The 18,987-nt window shown below is 43.5% G+C and overlaps 1 protein-coding gene across 4 annotated transcripts in view; it reads left to right on the top strand.

The window, feature by feature from the left end:
• Positions 1-18,987, top strand: part of RASSF5 (Ras association domain family member 5) — a 124,398-nt gene that overhangs the window by 86,461 nt on the left and 18,950 nt on the right. The window lies entirely within an intron of this gene.

Below are 18,987 nucleotides of genomic sequence, written 5' to 3'. Positions count from 1 at the left end.
AAATGATCAGCTTCATTTCTATGGGAATACTCACATGGTAAGATGCTACTGAATGCAAGTCAGGATGGCAGTATCAGGCTTCATAGTAATTGTTTAAATATACTTCGTGTATGTGTGTATTTGTAAGATTCCATTTTATGCAGAGGAGCTCAGAAAACTGTGGAAATAAATTTAGCCTAACACCACCCTGGGAGATAGAGAAGTATCCTCATTTTATTATTGGAAACTTAGGTACAGAGGTTAATTAACTGTCCCAAGATGACACAACAAATCAATGGCAGAGTTGGGAATAAAACCCACAAATTCTGATTGATGTTTCTTTGCTCCAAACAACATTTCCTCCCATGTTCCCTCTAAGCAAACAATGCCAGAGGCCTTGTCAAGCATGGATTTCAAAACACCTCATATAGATTCCAATACCAAGGTCCTAATGTCCATAATCATCCGATTGAGAGGAGGGGGGAACCTGAAAGATGAGGCAGAGCTCTTCACTGCATGATGTTCAGTCATTTATTTCTGCAAAGCTGACTCCTGTACCAGGGTGGGTGACATCTACTAATAATTCATAGGCGCTGAGCCTCTCAAGTTTATCTTTTGGCAAAAGGTAATCTCTGTGTTCCTAGCAGCTGGTGCCCTTGTCAAAGCTGGCTACTGTCATTCAGCATGACCAGGATAGATGTTCTTCTCCTGTCAGTCTCCAGCCCCATTTGGAACCAAAAAATGTTAGGTTGGAGATCTGAACGCTCTGATAATTTGTAGGGAAGAAGGGAGATAATCAGCAGTGCAATTTTTAGCATGGCTGCTGTTAATCTTTAGATGAATGTACTCAAAAGGAAATCCTTATCAGATACCAAGTGCTCATTAATATTTGTCATTATTTGCCGCAGAAATGGGATAACAATATTAGATATTCTGATACGATGGCTTTAAAGTCAACTCTTTCTGTCATTATAGGCTGGGTGAAATTCAGATTTTCCCACCTACAAATTAATCAGACAATACTTTACCCCTACACCCCCACCATGTACAGACACCCCAAAAAAGTTCAACAAAAGCCAGAAAACTCTCAATCTGGCAGGTTTTCTTCTAGAAGGATTTTTTTTCTGGTGGAGCTGTTGGTAGGAGCTGTTCATCAAAAATGCTCACTGTTTTTTAATATAGTGGCACAAATTACAACTGTTTGTTGTGAAATGGACACGTGTGTGTGTGTGTGTGGTGTGTGTGTGTGTGAAGGAGAGAAGAGAAGCGAAACCTGTTCTGAGACTAATAAGTGTCGCTTAAGTTGATTGCTCCTAAGCCTTATTCCACACTAAGCAATCAACAAATTTTAAAAACAAAAAAAGTTTTTTTTCTAAAAAAGAATTTTGTCAAATTGTCAACTTTCAAATTTTCAGAGGGAGAGATGGTTGTTAAAAGTTGTGCGACACTTTTTTTTTTTTAAATTAAAAAGTTTGAACAAAACCATCAACACAATTGGGTTAGTAATTTCTTGTTTATCGAAAACTGGGCTTTTGGTAAATGAAAATTTTCAAGAAAATGATGTTGAGATGATAAACAAGGGTCGATTTGTAAGCCTCTGGAATGAAAACATCATTTTATTTTAAAAAGTACCACCAAATTTTTTTTGTTCCACTTTTTTGTCCATCAGTAAAATTTTCAAAGGCACTTAAGTCTCATTTTCAGAAGTGAGTTAGGATGTCTCAGTGAAAGTAATGGGATTTGGGCTGCTGAGTGCATAAGTCATTTCTGAAAATGGGATGTAGGCTCCTGAATCACACAGGTGCTTTTGAAAAATTTATCGCTTTCCCCCCACACCCCCACCCACACACACACTTTTCTCAGGCACCTTTTTACCAGTGTCAGACTAGAACCTCAGCTGTGCCAGGCAGCAATGGCCTGAGCTGAACAGTATTGGCTACAGCGTTGGGTATCAGAGATCCTGTTTGGGTGGCAGTGTTTTTAGGGCCTGGTTCGGTAATCATTACTCTCATAGATTTTTCCATTGTAGTCTCTGGACTTACTACTCATGTGCATATGGGTCACATAGGATCAGACCCTTCTTGAGGAGGGTGGTATCTAGTTACAGGGCAGTGAGGAGCAATATGTTGCAAAGACGGTGACTGCTCGGTGGGACCTAATGGAGTGGGAACAGTGTTTCCTTGTTTCACAATCATAAAGCACTGAATGTGGGGCTGTACTGTATCCCAGCCTTTCTAGAGGTCTGATCAAACACTAGCTCAGAGCTCTTCAAGGAGCTGTGTCCTAGTATCAGACATTAAGTTGGGACAGCCAGGAACGCCTTAGCTTTAATGATATTTCTGTCTCTCCTTTTGTGGACTCATTGGAATCATATAGGGACTGATCCAAAGCCCACTGAAGCAACAGAAAGACTCCTCTGACTTCACAAGGTTGGGATCAGGCCCCGGGGATCTGATTTTTCTGGAAATGCTGAACATGCGCAGCTGCACTTTGAGTTCTTGGTTCTCGTGACCTCTGAAAACCAAGCCCTCGTCCTCTTCCTTAGTTTCCCCATCTGTAAAATGGGGAGACTGCACCAGCATCTGCCTCACAGGAATAGTGCCCAAGTTGTGAAATGCACTAAGGAGCAAGAGTGACGGCTATATTTGCCTTCTGTTTTGCCAGAGCAGCAGAAAAGCCATGGGGCGCCCTTAATGATTGACAAAAAAATAACTGAAGTTCCTGAGGTTTTCCTCCTGGAGGCTTTTTCTGCTGGACTTTATTTCTCATGTGAAGTATTATCCGTTTATGTTGAAAGGACATGGGCTCTATGCCCTGACAGCTCATGACATGAGGCAAGAGAATGGGAAGTGCATGTTGCACGTGGTATGGCACACGCCAGATGAGACAGGAGATTTATAGATGAGGATACATAGATCTAGGGAGGGGGAAAGAGAGAACCCTGTGTTTTAAAGATCATGGCCTTGATTCTTCTCTGTAATTCATAGTGTCGTGCCAAGGAACCTTCCTCAGAAGGGAAGGCTGGTCCAGTGGTTAGTGTCCTGTGTGATTGAAATTGACTTCAGAGTCATCAGAAGTGAGTGTGAGAGTCTCTGGTTTGGTCTCTTTGCAGTTTTGTGGAATATTTTGAATGGGAAGTTGTCATCCCATTGAACACCCAGGACATAGTTGATTATCCCATTGATAAGCTGGGCTTTTCCTAAGCCGGCTGCTCTTTACCTATTGGGTTCCGGGAAGTGGGCGGGCAGAATCCCGCCCACTGCTAAAGAACCCACCTCCCCCCGCAGCCTAAGGGGAGGATCTACAGGACCTCAAAACCCAACTGAGTTCAGGGGGCAACTAATAAAAGAACAGGGACAGGAGTGCGGTCAGAGGGTCAAAGAAGATGCTGGGCAAGTGACTAAGTCTTCTCAGGGCTCCAGTTCCCCGTTGTTTATTGCACTGACCTCCCTCACAGGGGTGTTGTGAGGATAAATACAGTAAAGATTGTGAGGTGCTCAGATATCACAGTGATGGGGCCCTCAAAGTCCTTAAGAAAGGCAGAGAGGGACTTACCTCTGGCAAAAGACGACAATGGGCTTAATTGTACTGTTGCTTCTCCCCCTTCCCCCATGGGTGCTGCCACCAGAAAGTTTTAAAATACAGTCAGGGCTCCTCTGTATTGAACTCCCCAGAGGTGTTGAATCAGCGTATTTCCCCGGTACCAGTCCTTGTCCTTTTCCTGGCTAATACTCCACATTTGATGGCACTGGTCTGCTCCATTCGCTGCTAGAGCAAAGGTCATAGGCATTTTGCCCTGCGTTGACTTTCCACCACATGCCAGCTTCTGTTGGCTTCCTCGAGTGGGAACCCAAAAGTGAGCCGAGTTAGGATGGTTTCATCAGAGTCTTTCTCCATCTTTAACTCATCTCGAGTGAACTTTTTTTTCTTTTTAAAACCAAAAGAACTAGCTAAAGGTTAAAATATTGATCTTCATTCAGTCTTTGGTTTTTCATAGATCTTAAGGTCAGAAGGGACTGTTTTGATCATCTAGCCTAACCTCCTGTGTAACACAGACCAGAGAACTTAGCCTAGTGATTCTTGCATCTAGGAAAGTAGCTTGTGGTTGAGAGCATCGTTTTTAGAAAGGCATGCCAAATTTTGTCTTTTGGTTTCAAATGCGCTTTTGTTGAATCATATACTTTAGGACTAGATCTCGTGCCTAGGTACTGACACTATCAAGTGCTCCATAAGAGACATGTGGGTCCAGTCTTTCCCACGTCCCAGTTAAAATGCAACTGTGCTCATTATACACGAGACAAGGTAGGTGAAGTAATATGTTGTTGTACAAACTTCTGCTGGTGAAAGAAATAAGCAGTCATTCCACGGAGCTCTTCTTCAGCTCCGTGGAACTCGAAAGCTTGTCTCTTTCACCAGCAGAAGTTGGTCAAATAACCACCTTGTGTGTCTCCTATCTTGGGACCAACCCTGCTACAATGCGGCAAACAACTTAGTGTTTTGTCCAATCTAATTTTAAACATTTTTGCCTGTGAACAAAGAAACAGATAGCAAAAGCTGTTTAAGTTAAATCTACATGGTAATTGAAAGACTACTTCAGTTTCACTTAACCTCTTTTGGAATGGAATAATCATTTTCCTCTTCTCTCTGGTTGGATAGTTTCCTTTTAGCTTTTGTGCAGACCCAACAAGTGCAAGTAAGGTCCAGCCTTCTACTGAAATGATTTGAAATGACTAAAACATCTATATTTCTGTGCTTCAAACCCCTCTATAGTTTGAGCCTTTCCCTGCTGTTGTAAATTGCAAGGAGTGTGGGGAGGGTGAGTGGTGGAAGTTTTATAATTGCACAGCTATTGTGGGAGAACAAAAGGTACCCAGTCTTTTACTGAATCTTTTATGACTTGCGGAATCATTTGTTGTTAGGTTTGTTTGGTTTTCTTTTTCCCTTTAGATCTGCCAGAAGTGCATAAAAAGGAGCATAATCAGTTTCAAATGCAACAGAATCTAGGTTTTGGCATTGCTGGCTTATTTTTGTTGTATCTTATAATTTGAGAGGTCTTCATAATTTACTCAGATCTCATTCATCACCACATGATCCTGGGTATAGGGCATTAGCAATTGACCTGCCTTTTAATTTCAAATATGTCTAACGGGTTTAGAGTGACAGGACAGAGGAAGCTCAAACAAACTTCATACTTTTCTCATTTGTAATTTAAAACAAACCTTTGTCTGATAACCAATGTGAAGACTGAGGAGCTGATGAGCTCAGTAGTAAACTAGCATCCCTTCCCAAAAGGGATCTTTAAACGTATTTTCATTATATAAACACTTGAGCCAAATGAAAATATTGATTTTTAAATTGATTTAAATCCATTGATTTAAATGGAGCTGTGCCAGATTATAATAGCAGAGGATTTAGCCTGGTCCGTGTCTCTGTCTCTCTCTGGTTAGAATGATGCAGTGCTGGGGCCAAATCCTTCCCTGCAATTCAGCTGTTTTACGAGTGGTTAGCCAGCACATGGCATAGAAGAATTGGTGGCAGTGCTTGATGTTTTCCACACACAGAGGAACAGTCCCTGCCCCAGAGAACATATGATCAAATAAACAAATGCAGATGAAGGAAGGCAGGAAAGGGTGGAACATTCAATGTGATTGGATTTGGGGAGGGGGGTGATTGTTTTCATAGGGGTCACATCCCAGGGGAATTGCATATTTCTCATTTCCACCTATGTTTCTTTCATCACACCCAGTTTCCCTAATGGTAAATAATGCAATGTATTGTACCTGCAAAATGTATGCTTTTGAGCTCTCATCTTAGTCAGAAAAGTGACTCTGATTGGCTCCTCCTTGCTCTGCTTATCTCCTCTTGTGTGCCTTTGGCCAGGTCTACACTACGAGATTAAATCGATTTTAGATACGCAATTTCAGCTACAAGAATAGCGTAGCTGAAATCGAATATCTAAAATCGATTTACTCACCCGTCTTCACCACTCGGGATCGATCCGCGCCGCTCGCTGTGTCGAATCCGGAAGTCCGGTCGTCTAGCTGGAGTTCCGGAATCGATCTAAGCACGCTCTGGGATCGAGATATCGCGTCCAGACCAGACGCGATATTTTGATCCCCGAGCAATCGATTTTAACGCGCCGGTCCGGTGCGTAGTCTAGACGTGGCCTTTGAGTCGTAGCCACAACATTTTATTCCTGTTAGCCCTGCCGGGCTCAGTAAAGCTATGGAAGAGTAATCTATGTTTTATTCTGCCTTGTGCGTAATTCGGTGTAATTGTCAGCAAGCTGTGGATATAAGATTGGATAAAAGAACCAGCGCTGTGCTTTTTTTAAAAAAAAAAAAAAAGATCCCAGGCTGATTTTGTAAGGCCAACAGTGAGGAAAAAACATGTCTTGACTTGGAAATGGAGCATATTTTCCCTAGAATCATGGAAAGATAAATGCAGAACCCCACCATGTCAATTTTAGAGACGCGTTTCCTGGATTACAACTGCTCTTTCACTAGCAAGGCCCAGTAATCCCTATAGTCCATATTTTCCCCTCTCTCCTATTAATTGCCTGGATCGTGAACTTATGCTCATTAGATAAGTGCTCTGTTGTAAAGAAAAGGTGAGTGTGGCTAACTAGCTCTTGAACTACATATGTCAAAAACATGAGCAGTCTACAGTGACACACTTTGTGTGTTTGTGCGGCTTGTCTCTTATCATGCCACGTATTTGTTCTGGCTAGGTTGTATTTTGGTGAGCATTAATCCCAGCGCCAGATAAGGTGTGGGTACAGGAGATGGTTCTGACTTGGCAGTCTAGAAAGAAAAACACATTTTAAGTGGGCTGTGATGGCTGAGTAGGAAGGATGGCTAAGGCTGGGAGCCGTGGCTCTGTCACAGACTTCTTGGGTGATGTTGACTAAGTTACTTAGGGTTTGCCTATACAGGGGATACTCAGGAAAATTAACCAAAATTAACTAAAGGTGCAAAATTAATATGGTTAGTTAAACTGCATTAAACTCCTTTGTGGACATTCTCATTCAGAATTTAAGTGGCCTTAATTTGGTTTAGCGTAATTCACTTAATTCACTTTAGTTCCCCCATCTGTAAAATGGGGATAACAGCATTGCCCTACCGATCAGGTGTGTTGAGATACTCATATATTACAGTGATGGGTGCTGTAGAGATGCAGAGCTTAAGAGAGATGACTGAGTAGGCCGTGGCAATTTGGGTTCCTTGCTTTAAGTGTCCACTTTTTAATTTTTATGCTATAAAAGGAGGAAGGCAGAGCTAAAACTTGAAGTCCAGGTATTCCAAAAGAGCTCTGCACCCAACAGTTCCCAGTTAGGTACCTAAACAAGGGACCAAAATTTCCTAAGTGTGTAGCACCCAGCACCTCCCACTCATTGTTCTCAGTGAGGGTAGGGAGAGTTTGCCATTGTTCTTAATGGAGACTGTTGAGTGTTGAGCCCTTTTGAAAATCTGGCTGCTTTTCTTAGGTGCCTATATGGAGCTGACCTCGTGAAAATCCTGTGTCTCAAATGATTTTCTTCAAATGCTGTAGCCATGGCATGACAGTTGTCACATCAACTGCACTTGTAGCTCCTTGGTGTGAAGATGCACTCTAAGAGCATTAATTTAATCTCCTGACACCTTTGCCAGGTGGGGTATGTGTTAATATCCCCATTTTGAAGATGGATGAACTTAGACCTGATTTATACACACACCGTTATTAGCACTGTAGGTTTTCCAGCTGAATTAGTTAAACTAGTGCAAAACCATGTGTGGGTCCACTTAATTTGATTTAAATCCTAATTTATATCAGTTTAGCTTATGTCTGTAAATTTAAACAGTAAAGAGAAACAGATATAAGCCAGGGTTAAACTGAATTAAGAGCGTCTGCACCAGTTTTACTAATGCTTCTAGTTAAACTAGTGCAACGCGTCTATGTAGATAAGGTCTTAGGCCAAAGTCACAGGGCAAGTCAGAGGCGAAGTTGGGAGTAGAAGCTGAGTCATGAGAGTCCTGTGCTTTGACCACCAGATTACAACAATCCGTGATGCACAGGAAATTGTGTCAAGGATGTGTACAATAATGGTGCAAGTTAGAGTTCACAGGAGATAGGAGTGTAGCATTATCATGTCACTTCGATGACGTTACTGTGCAGATACCAGCATCACTGAACTCTCTGCTAGCATCTCAAGCCTTTATTTAGTGAGAGAGTTTTCTTATTTTTTATCTCCTCTTCCTTTCCCCATCAGTGTAATATGCTGGTGGCATGAATGTCATTGTGTGGTTCTTTCAGAATGGCATGTGGTGTTGGGGTATAGGACAGAGCTTGATCTTGGGTGTCATTTCAGGCATTCTTATTCTGTGATTGACCTGCGACTGTCCTAAATTCGGCATTGTTAGCCAGCGTTGAATCTTGCCATGGCTTCTCAGTTATGCTGCATCACAGGCAAATTTAGCAGGACATCTGTGCACATCAAAGAAACACAAGATCATCATGTCAGTGAAGGAGTATTGTCTAGTGGTTAGAGCTGGGGTTTAGGAGTTGGAACTTCTGGGTCATACCCTAGGCTCTGCCACTTGGATCACTGGCTGACCACTTGCTCGTCACTTTAACCCATGTGGGTTTCAACTTCCCCAGTAAGTTGGCCCTTGTGACTTTTAATTGATTGTAAAGCACTTGGAGATTTTAGGTTGAAAGGTGTGGTGGAAGTGCAGACTGCATGCACATAAAAGGATTAGCTGTGTGTTACTGGTGCCAGTGTAGCTGGGTGTGCCCTTTAAATCCTGGTGTGGTCACTGATTTGCATGCTCTACTGAATCTTTACTAAGCAGCAGCCATGATCCACTGACACTGGATGAAGGGGTAAACAAACCCACAGAGCCTTCAACCTCTGTCTCACCAGGGCTCTTTTTAGTAAACCTTGTTCCTTTGGGAGTACCAAATCCAACTCTGGAGTTAATCCCTCTCCTGTCAGCATCGTCTCCCCAAGTGGATCCTAGCACTGTCCTCCTCCATGCATGCACAGCCAGAGAATTACTGAGAAGTTTTGCTAAGTTTATTTCATCCTGTTTCTGTGAAACAGGAAATGTGGCAATGGCTTATGGTTAATCGCTTCTGTTTTTTTCTTCAACCAGAATTGCAAAATATTCAACCTATTTGCAAAATAGGAGCCCAGGGCACATTCATGAAGAGCAGTAAAAGGTTTGCAGACCCAGGGCTAGACTTCATAGGACTCTTAACAAATGACTCTGTTATGATATAGTTACTTTACTGCTGCTGTTTCTCCATCCGGACAATGAGTCTTGGCCTAGTTGCATTTCAGTCCTTGCTCCCACTCACCTGCAGTATTTGTGTGTTTTACTGTAAAAATTGTCGCATTTCCTAACTGGCAATCTTGATCTGACTTGGCTAGTGGGCTGCAGGTCCAGTTTGTCTCCGTCCTTCACTGACAGCTGTCACGTGTGGGGCACCCAGCTCCATTCTGCACGGCACCTGCCACACACTCATGCAAAGATTTGTTAGCAGCTTTCACTCAGGTTTAACTTACAGCGAAATATGGCCTGAAAGCTGTTGATGCCCTCTTATCCCTTAGGGAAACCTTTCCCTGTAGAGAAGCTGCATCTGCTTTGGCCATCTCCCTTCCTGGAAACAAAAACAATTGCTCAAGATAATGAGGCTTTCGCTAGATCCTGTGTGGGATCCCATGACATGCTTACCTCTGCTTGGTGAGCAGTGAATCTCCCGGGGCTTTGGCATTCAGATGGAAAGAATGAATTAAGTCCTGTAGCATTGGTTTAGTGGTTCTCTTTGCAGATCCATCCCTAAATTGCTGTATGATCTTGAGCAAGTCATTGCATTTCTCTGACTCCATTTTCCCATCTGTAAAACAGGTATACTACTTCCCTCTCTTTTCTCTGGGATGCTGGGGGGTTTAAGCTCTGGTGCTTTGAGATTCTTGGATACAGGTGATGTAGAGGTGCAAAGTGTAGCATTCTAACCTCTTTTCTCTGCTGGGAAGAGGCCCATTGGATGCTTTGGGGCACTTGGATGGAGACGGAGACCATCTCGCAGCACTACGTGGAATGGAGAGGAAGGGATACATCTGTCTCTGTAATGCGTCCTTCAAACACCATGACACGTTGATTGTTATCCAGAACTGACACTGGGCCAAAGTAGTCCGTGATGCAACTTCACTGATGCTGGTAGATTTACACCAGGGATAGATTTTGATTCACAGTGCCCAGCCCCTGTCTCTGAGAGGTTAAGGGAAGAAGCTGTTGAACTTCCTAGTTCTTTATATAGCACCCTGGGTTCTCTCCCCTTATATCTTGGCTATTAATAGCTGTGTAAATAAAACAGGATGGGGCACTTGCTTTGGGGGATGTCACATCCAGAAGGGCTGCCACAGGTGTCTGACCGCTCTTTGGCGTGCAGGGAAATCCCTTGACAGGGCAGCCTTGTGCTAGAGATGGGCCTGAAACCAAAAATGGACCCCAGACTGCAGGAATGCTTAAGATCCAACTCCATGGGTTGCAACTCGAGTCCCCTGGGGCTGACTCGGTGACTCAGTGGTGATCACCTCGGCTCTGGAGGATAACCTGATTGATGGACTAGTTGCTGGTTATGCGGATTCTTATTCCTTAATAATAACTGGCCTCTCCATTCAGAGATCTGTGTGCTTTACAAAGATGAGTGGATGTTGTGATCCCCCGTTGTGCAGAGGAAGTGATGTGCCCGGGTACCCCGCAGGCCAGGGGTGGAGCCAGGAATGGAATGCAGCTGGGAATATTGCCCCTCTGACTAAGCTGTGGCTCTCCCCACGGATTGCTGGAGAGTCCTCCATGAAGCATGTCTTGAGGCAATGGGAAATCAGATGCTCATGGCTGCAAAAGGTAATTTAAGCCAATTTGGGAAATCTGATTGATTATTCCAGTGGGGAACTCCATTTCCTCTATCCTACCAGCTCTATGTCTTATAGTGGCACCATCAAGATGAGGGATTTCTGATTGTTAATTATTCTTTATTGTACTTAGGATCTGTTTGGAATTATTTTAACTCTCCTTTGCGATTAGGGACAATGATTATGATATCTTAATCTGCTGAATTTTTCTTCTTTTGCTCTTAGGGAAATGTCCCCAAACAGATCCATTTTCTCCCACATCCTCTTTATTAGAAATAATAAATTGTTTTCTTGTGCACATCTCGTGGCTTGCTACTCTATTGCTTAGTCTATATTAGTCACATGTTAAGTGGTTTGTTTCTTTTTCTAGATTAGGTGTGCATTGCTTTTTAAAATCAGTTTCCTGGTGTGAGTGCTCCCTGGAAAGAGAACTTTAAAACATCCTTTCCGTGAATATTTGAGCATGTGCACTGAAAATTGACATTCTCAGAGCACTGGTGCCCATAGAATTTAATAGCATAAATGTTCCCAGATTAGCAAAGGGAGCTGACCAGTGCCAGAGAGACTGGATTTAAAAATTCAAATGAATATCCACTGATTTATTTTTAGAGTATTTGCCCAGCTCCCATCTTTAATATTGCAATGCAGTGTCCCTTTAAAATCTGAGCTGCAGTAATTAGAATGGTTCTTACATTTCAAGCCCACTTAAATGCTGGTATCATGGAAACAGCAACTTCTGTGGTTTGCAGCACATCTGTCGTCTAACTTGGCGGGGGAAATATCTTGATAGTCTCTGGAGCCTATATTGAGTTTGCCTTGTGTAGTTTTTGAACAGCAGGATGCCAGTTTAGTTTAAGGTCTGGTAACTGAAAATTGTGTCAGTTTCTTTCAAACCACAGCACACAATGTGCTGCTTCCTGAGAAGGGTTTTAAGCACATGGTCAGCTCTTAACTACATTCAGGATTATGGCAAGTGACTTGTGTTGGCTGACAGTTCTGTTTCCAAAACAACCTAGTTACTTTCCAGGCACCTTAAATTGCTTGTTAGCGATGGAAGCAGTTTAACCATTTGTCCCTAAACATTGAGAGCTTCATAAGAGCAAATTAGTTCCACACCAGATGCAAAATGATTTGTAAAATAACCTTCCGAGAGAGCAGCAAGGCTGTTAAAACCCATATTGGTTAAGTCGTCATGCAAGGGTTCATTTTTAATTAAAGTCATACATGTAAGAGGGAAGAAGCAAACTATGGTTTGGCCACTTCCTGTGTCTTTCTTAAACAGTTAAAATTATGACAGGAAGGAGTTTGAAGCCATGTGTGATTTGCTGCACCAAGAATGGAGAGTTAAAGAAAATTAATTAAAAAACGGTGCTGATGTCCATGCAGCAGCCAACTGTTGAAATCCATCATAGAGAGTTTTTCCTTATGCAGGACAAACCACTGCATGGGTATTTTGATGTGGACACAGCAGCAAAATGAGGACAGATGCATGGATGGATGTTAAGCTGCAGGCAGCAACTTTTACTAAATAAAGGGAAGGAGCAATACCTGCCCATCACCCATACTCCCTTATCCCAGGCATTTAATTGGTTCCAGTGCAGGAGTAACAGGACTCCTACTGTAAAACCCATACTTTGGAGTATGCTCTCATCAGCCTACTCCCCCACTCCCACCCTAGACTCGACTACCCACCCTCCACTCCAGAAGGACAGAGGGTGCAGAGGGGCAGTGACCTCATCCCATGAGAGCCACAAGGTCTCACCCCGTCTCCTGAATCCCAGATTTTTTGCCTCCAGGAACCATTCATTTTATCCTTTTAACCACATTGGAAACCGGCTGCAAGTTGCGAGGACTGAACAAGTCAACCAAGATACTAAATGCATTCCTAGCTAACCAGCTATGGCTTGAAGGTGCTACAAGGAAGGTGAAAAATTCCCCAATCCTCTGCCAATTGGCCCATGGGAGAAAAAGTTCCTTTCTCTCTCTCTCACACACACCCACCCAAACAGGGGATCGGCTAGATCTGAAGCATCTGTCAGGCCAGATTCCCCTTACTAGTTCAGAGTGGGTAGGTGGGGCGGCTGGAACGGGGCCAAAAGAGGCTCCAAATGACCCCTGCTCCAGAGTAAATCCTGGAAGTTAGAGAATGCTAGCCAGGCTGCACCTCTCCCATCCCCCTCAATTGGCTGGAGATTCCAACGGGGAGTTGAAGGTAGGGGGAGATATGAGTCCTTCAGTGAGTGTCTCCGTCCCTCGCTGCTGGGGCTGTCCCATTTGACCGCTGGCCCCATCAAGTTCTCCCATGTGTTGAGGCAGATGGGTGGCATGTTACATCAATTTAAAAATGTAAATATAGAAATGAGCAGAAGGCTCCTTCGTGATGCATTTTGGGGTTGTCATATGCTTGGTCTTAAGGCCAGGCAGTCGGACTTCTTTTGAGTCATTTAATAAGAGATCTGTCACTTAAAGATGTGTCATTGCTGGTAGTCAGTTATCCACAGTTACACCTGTGTCTTCTGTCCTTTCCCCTTGCTTAAAGAGGCTGTAGAGACAAATCAGGGAGGAAGTGGTAAACAGCAAACTTGTAAAGTTTAGGTAGATTTGGAGGGAAGGGACTGAATTAGGACCTATTTTCCATTAACAGAATCTAGTTCAATCATCTCTGTAATCCTTGGTAGAGAACAGGAGCCAGTTAATAAATGAATAGCATAGATACTGAAGTAAATAATTCAAGAGAGCCTTTGTGCAGATCATGATTAAGATGCCTCAGACTGAGCTGGGAGAGGGGATTGGACCAACAGGATTGGTGTGTGGGGATATCCCAGGCTGGAAGAGCAGGAAGTAGAGCTTTGGGAGCGAGGGGAACTGGAAAAGCAGATCCGGATTGAGCTGCATTGGGAGAGTTGTGGGGGGCGGGAATAGAAGTGGAGTTGGAAGGTGTTCTGCAGGATAGGATGGCACTGTGTTGGCAGAGCTGCATGGGGATTCAGGGATGGAATAGCAGAGGTTCTGCAGGTGAGGATAGAGGTGCATTGGCAGCTCTTGGCGATCTAGAACCAATGTCATCAGCTTTTTGCTTTCAGGATTATCAGAAACTAACTTAAATCATTTAAAATAAATTGGAGGAAACAATTCACAAGTGAAAACAATGCAATGGATGAAATACAAGGATTTGGGCATGCAGTTAGCCACCTTCTGCTAAAATGTTCCAAGGGATATGATTTGGCTGATGATGTTAATGAACAAGTTGCCAGTCTTTCTCACTTGGGGTCCAATTGCAGTATTCCCGTGTCAGCTCCAGTATGCTCCATAATTAATGCCTGCCTTGTACCTGCTGATACACTGGTGACAGCTGTCTCCCTGGTGCTCGCCACATTACTGGAGACTCTGTGCGTCCTCCATGGAAACCAAATGGCATCATTATCACAGACTTATTCAAGGGGCTCTTAACTGCTGGCATGTGTAATTTTCTCATTTGAGAACTTCACAACAAAGGAGTGACCTGCCTTAATAGGAAGAGGCAAATTACAAAGATAAAGAGGCTGATGTAGCCAATATGTCTGTTGGCTTATGCCCATATCTGCCTGGAATAATGTGTGATCTAGTAGCTGGTGGAAGGGACTTAGGCCTTGTCTACATGGGAGAGTTTTTGTCTGTTTGCATCTATGCATGGGGCTTTTTGGATAGCCTAAGGTGTGAAATTAAACCAAAATAGTTATTCCAGTGTAGCGTCCTGTGTGGACACTCTTACAGCAGAATAAAATGTACCTACATGGTGTGTTATACCAGTATAATTGTTAAAACTTTCCCATGTAGACACGACTTCAGTCAGTTCAGCAAAAAAAAAAAAAAATACAATTGCTTTATCTTGATTAGACTTTTATAGGGAGTTAGACTGAGCTGAGTTACTCAATCTAATATCAGACCTTTAAATTCTAGTCTAGACATGGCCAGAGTGTCCTGGCTCAGAGACCAATTTGCCATGTGATAATGGGCAAGTCATGGGTTGGCAGTCTGAGCAAGACCAGGACTGAATAATTCTGTATTCTGGGGATACCACCAGACTTCACTCTTCAGGGTTCTCAGTAAAAACTCCAACTGATGGCTGAATACGCTGAATCTTCCACTAGCACAAAATTCACCAGGAGGGAGTTAACAGAATTTGGGAAACCATGAGTGGGAAAAGAAATAAGTCACCTAGTGCAGAGCTCTATCAGTATTGCTGTTAAATATATTGGTTAAGATTTTCAAACAGTCCAGGGGTTTTAGGCACACAACTTCTATTAATTTTAATTGAAGCCGTGTCTAAATCCCCATGACTGCTTTGAAAATCTCAGTCCTTAACGTGTCTGCCTAAGGGCCCTGATTCAGCAAAGCACACGGGCTTAATGGGACTTAGAGGCATATAAAGTTAAGCACGTGCTTGTCGTTTGCTGACTTGTGACCTTAAATAGGTTTGTTGTGGTAAATGTTCGTCCTTGTGATACATGGATACAACATGAACCCAAAAGAAAGGGACAGAAAGCAGAAGGGTAAGGAGGCTGTCAGGCAGTTTAACTGTACAGACTTCTCCCATCAGGTTATTACGTGGGATTCTTGTTGAATGGGGCATTCATTGATCTGAAGGGCTCACTGGAAGTGTTTTGGTCCTTACCTGACCTCTCCACCATTCATCAGTAAGGTTTGGGGAATTTTAGTTGGAAACCTTATGGATAAAACTGGCCCAAGGATCGTCGTCATCCCATGTGGGAATTGTGTTGACCTGGTGTCTCAAGAATGTAAGAAAGATACTTATGCTGATTCTCTGTTCTTTTTTTAAAGAAATATCATTAGCCAGGAGCGATATTGTATTATACACAGATTGCTGATTTCTGTGTCTCATGTTCCAGGACTGGAGTGATCTTTTAATAACAGGTCACTGCCTTGACAACAGAGCTTTCAGCTTGCAATTTGCTGGTTTTGTTGCTTTTTGTGGAGTGGCAGGAACATGGGGGCTGCATTATTTGAGGGCTATGTTGTGTTTGATTTTAAGTTCATGCTTACACAGCATAAAAGGAGACTGGGGGAAATGCAGCACGTACGTTCGTCATAATAGCCAAAGCTTTTCCATCCAGTGGTCTGGGTATATGAAAATCGTTCCTTTCTAGGAAACATCGAGGATTGTCTGAGTGTGTTGAAATTTTGTTTAGGCCAGGATGGCTGCATCTACACTAGGAGAAAGGTGGGGCAATGAGAGTGCCCCCTACTGTTTACCCTCAGTACCACATGGGTTAATGTACGTGGAGACTGGTGGGAGGGATGGTGCTACTCTGAGAGTAACCCAAACCATGCAGCCGCAGCCATTCAAATGCAAGCCTAAACTTTCTTCATGTCCTGGTCCCTTCTGGGTCCTGTTCCCATTCTGCGTGAGAAGGTCATGCAGCCATGCACAGCTGTCAGAACAAAGAGTGATGTGAACACACACATTCCAGAATCTGCTGATTATCCTGACTTGGCATTTATAACCCCTTTTGACATGCTGCAGGAGGGATACTTTTGAAAGCCTCTGAATTCCTGCGCAGAAAAGTGTTCTTTCTGTAGGGCAAGTGGAGTCTTAAAGCTCCAGGACTATCTAATGAATCTAATTACCACGAGTGGATTTCAGCTCTCCCTCTTCATTTGGGAATTGTCTCACAGGTAGGATGAGGTGTTAAAGGGCTTACACCCAGGAGTTTTAGGGCAGTTCAAAGGAACAGTGAGCTGAAATGGCATTGTTCTGGCCTGCTCTGTAATGCCCAGTGAACGTAACTATACGCAAAGAAACCCAGTTTATCCCACAGAGCTTTTGTTTGTTTTAGGCCTACCAGCCTTGATTTGTATATCCCTTAGTTTTAACTGAGAGCTTTAAGAATTAACTTTAGTCAGTCAACATAAAAAATGGGAGTCCTGCTAGTGATCTCAGGCAGCATCTATCTGAAATGTATTTATGGCCCTGCTTCTGGGGAAGGTGGTGTTTTATGACAAATGCAGCAGTGCATTGTAGTGTGAAATGCCACTCGCTGAGACTATTCCAAGACACACATGAATTTGTTTACAGTATGCATGGACTCTGGACTCTAGAGTTGCTGTTCTTTAAAGGAGACTTTATCCTTTGGCTCTCAGCCAAATTGAAGAGACTCTCTCTACACATGCGTCTGGCTGCAGACCAAGCTATGCCCCAAAATGAAGAGGGAGTTACAGTTGGAGCACATGAATAACATTAGTTAGTTTCTTCATTAACTACATTTAATTTTTAGTTAGGGACAAAGGTGTTGCCATGCCGATCAGACCAGTGCTAGAGAGGAAAGCTGGGCTGAGATTCAGGAGGTTTGGGTGCAAGTCCTGGCTGTGCAACCAATTCCCTGTGTGACCTTGGGCAAGTCACTTCTGTTTGTGCCTCAGCTCCCTATCTTTTAACCAGGAGATAATAATCCTTCTCTGTCTTATAGGGATGTTGGCAGAATAAATCCATTAGTGGATGTGATGGGCTCAGAGGTTACTATGGTACGTATTCTCGGTCCTGACACAACACCTGTTGTCTGAATCTTTCACTTGACTTCACTGAGACGTTGATTGGGCCCTGAGTGAGTACCTACCATTGTCGCCTCCGAGCCACTTATATCCACTAATGGTATAGATATATTCCTAGTCCACCATTTTGGGTACCCTGCCTCCAGCTGTGACCAGCTTTCAATGCTTAGGAAACAGGCAAAACCTCCCTATAAGGAGGCTGCTTTCAGGTGGCCAATACCATGCACAAGGTTAGGAGGGGGATTCCTTCTTGGCCTCTGCAGTGTTGTTAGCATTATGCCTTGAAGCATGAGAGTTAATTGTTGGTCACATGGATTGCTAGATATGATATGGCTATAAAATTATCCAGCCCCTTCTTTTAAAAAATGCAGCCACAGTATCTGACCATCTGATCTCCCACTGTCATTGGTACAAACGGCTAAAAAGAAACAATGAATTTTTATTTTTATTTTTATTTTTTTTTGCATCATAGCTCAATGTGGAGAGGCTCTGAATAGCAGAAGGCATCTTTTAGAATATAACTGCTTGTCTACAGGACGGAAATGAGCACCATGATTTTGACATGAGGATTCTGAGTTTCGTGTAATTAGGAGGATAGCTTCAGGACAGGTGTTTAGATTGAGTACCATATGCTAAAAACTGTGTTCACTCCAGACCTCTTTCAGGATAGACCCTGGGCTCCTTAAAGGGGTGTAGGGGTGTGTGTGTGTGTGTCAAGATCCAGTTTGCCGTCAGCTCAGCACTGTCCTTTCAGTGGGTTATTTCCCCATAAGGAAACATAGATGGAAGCTGCCATGCCTTGCTACACAGACAGTGAAGATGCAGCTTTGTGCAGCATCCATTTTCCCAATAGATTTTTCTCTACCCACCTGTGGATTTTAATTCATTTTAGGGTCACACAAACCCTTTTGTTTCCATCCTCCTATGACAGGGCCCGTTAATTTTATAAGGGACTGTGATTTGCTATGAATGTGAACAACTTCTTTTTTTGGATGTAGCTGCTGTGTTTTCCCTCCACTGTTTCCAGACTCGGAGGAATGCTGATGCTTTCCAGGTCCGATGTGCCTTTCATTTGCCTAGAGCTCTTAGCCATGGTCCTGGAGTTCTCTGCCCTTGGTTTCAAAGGATGTGGCTGAAATCTGTCAGTCTTGCCCCTGGAGGGCGGGGGTGTGTGTATGCTGGCAGAGCAGGACAGCTGGAGGCACGTTGCAGGCAGAGACTAGATGCTAGTGTGGTGCTTCCAGGGGGGCTGTGGGAAAGCACACACCAGCAGCAGCCACTACAGGTATAAGCAATGCTCTGCCCAAATGTTACTGTCTGGATGTGTGGGATGTTGTCATAAAGCATAAGTCCCAATTCTGACCCTTAGTGTTCAAAAGGTGGGTGCCTGCATGAAACCTCCAAGCTTAATTACCAGCTTAGATCTGATAGCGCTGCCACCAGCCAGGAATTTCAGTGTGGTCTCCCAAACCTTCTCTGGGAGGACCCCAAGCTCAGCCCTGAGCTTCTCACAACAAGGGAAATAACCCACTCCCTTCCCCCTCTAACCTCCTCCCAGA

The sequence above is a fragment of the Chelonoidis abingdonii genome, chromosome 4 (assembly GCF_003597395.2).
Source record: "Chelonoidis abingdonii isolate Lonesome George chromosome 4, CheloAbing_2.0, whole genome shotgun sequence".
In the NCBI taxonomy this organism is placed as follows: Eukaryota; Metazoa; Chordata; order Testudines; family Testudinidae; genus Chelonoidis; species Chelonoidis abingdonii.
The sequence above is the reverse complement of the archived record's forward strand: the minus strand, read 5'-3'. Positions and strand labels throughout refer to the sequence as shown.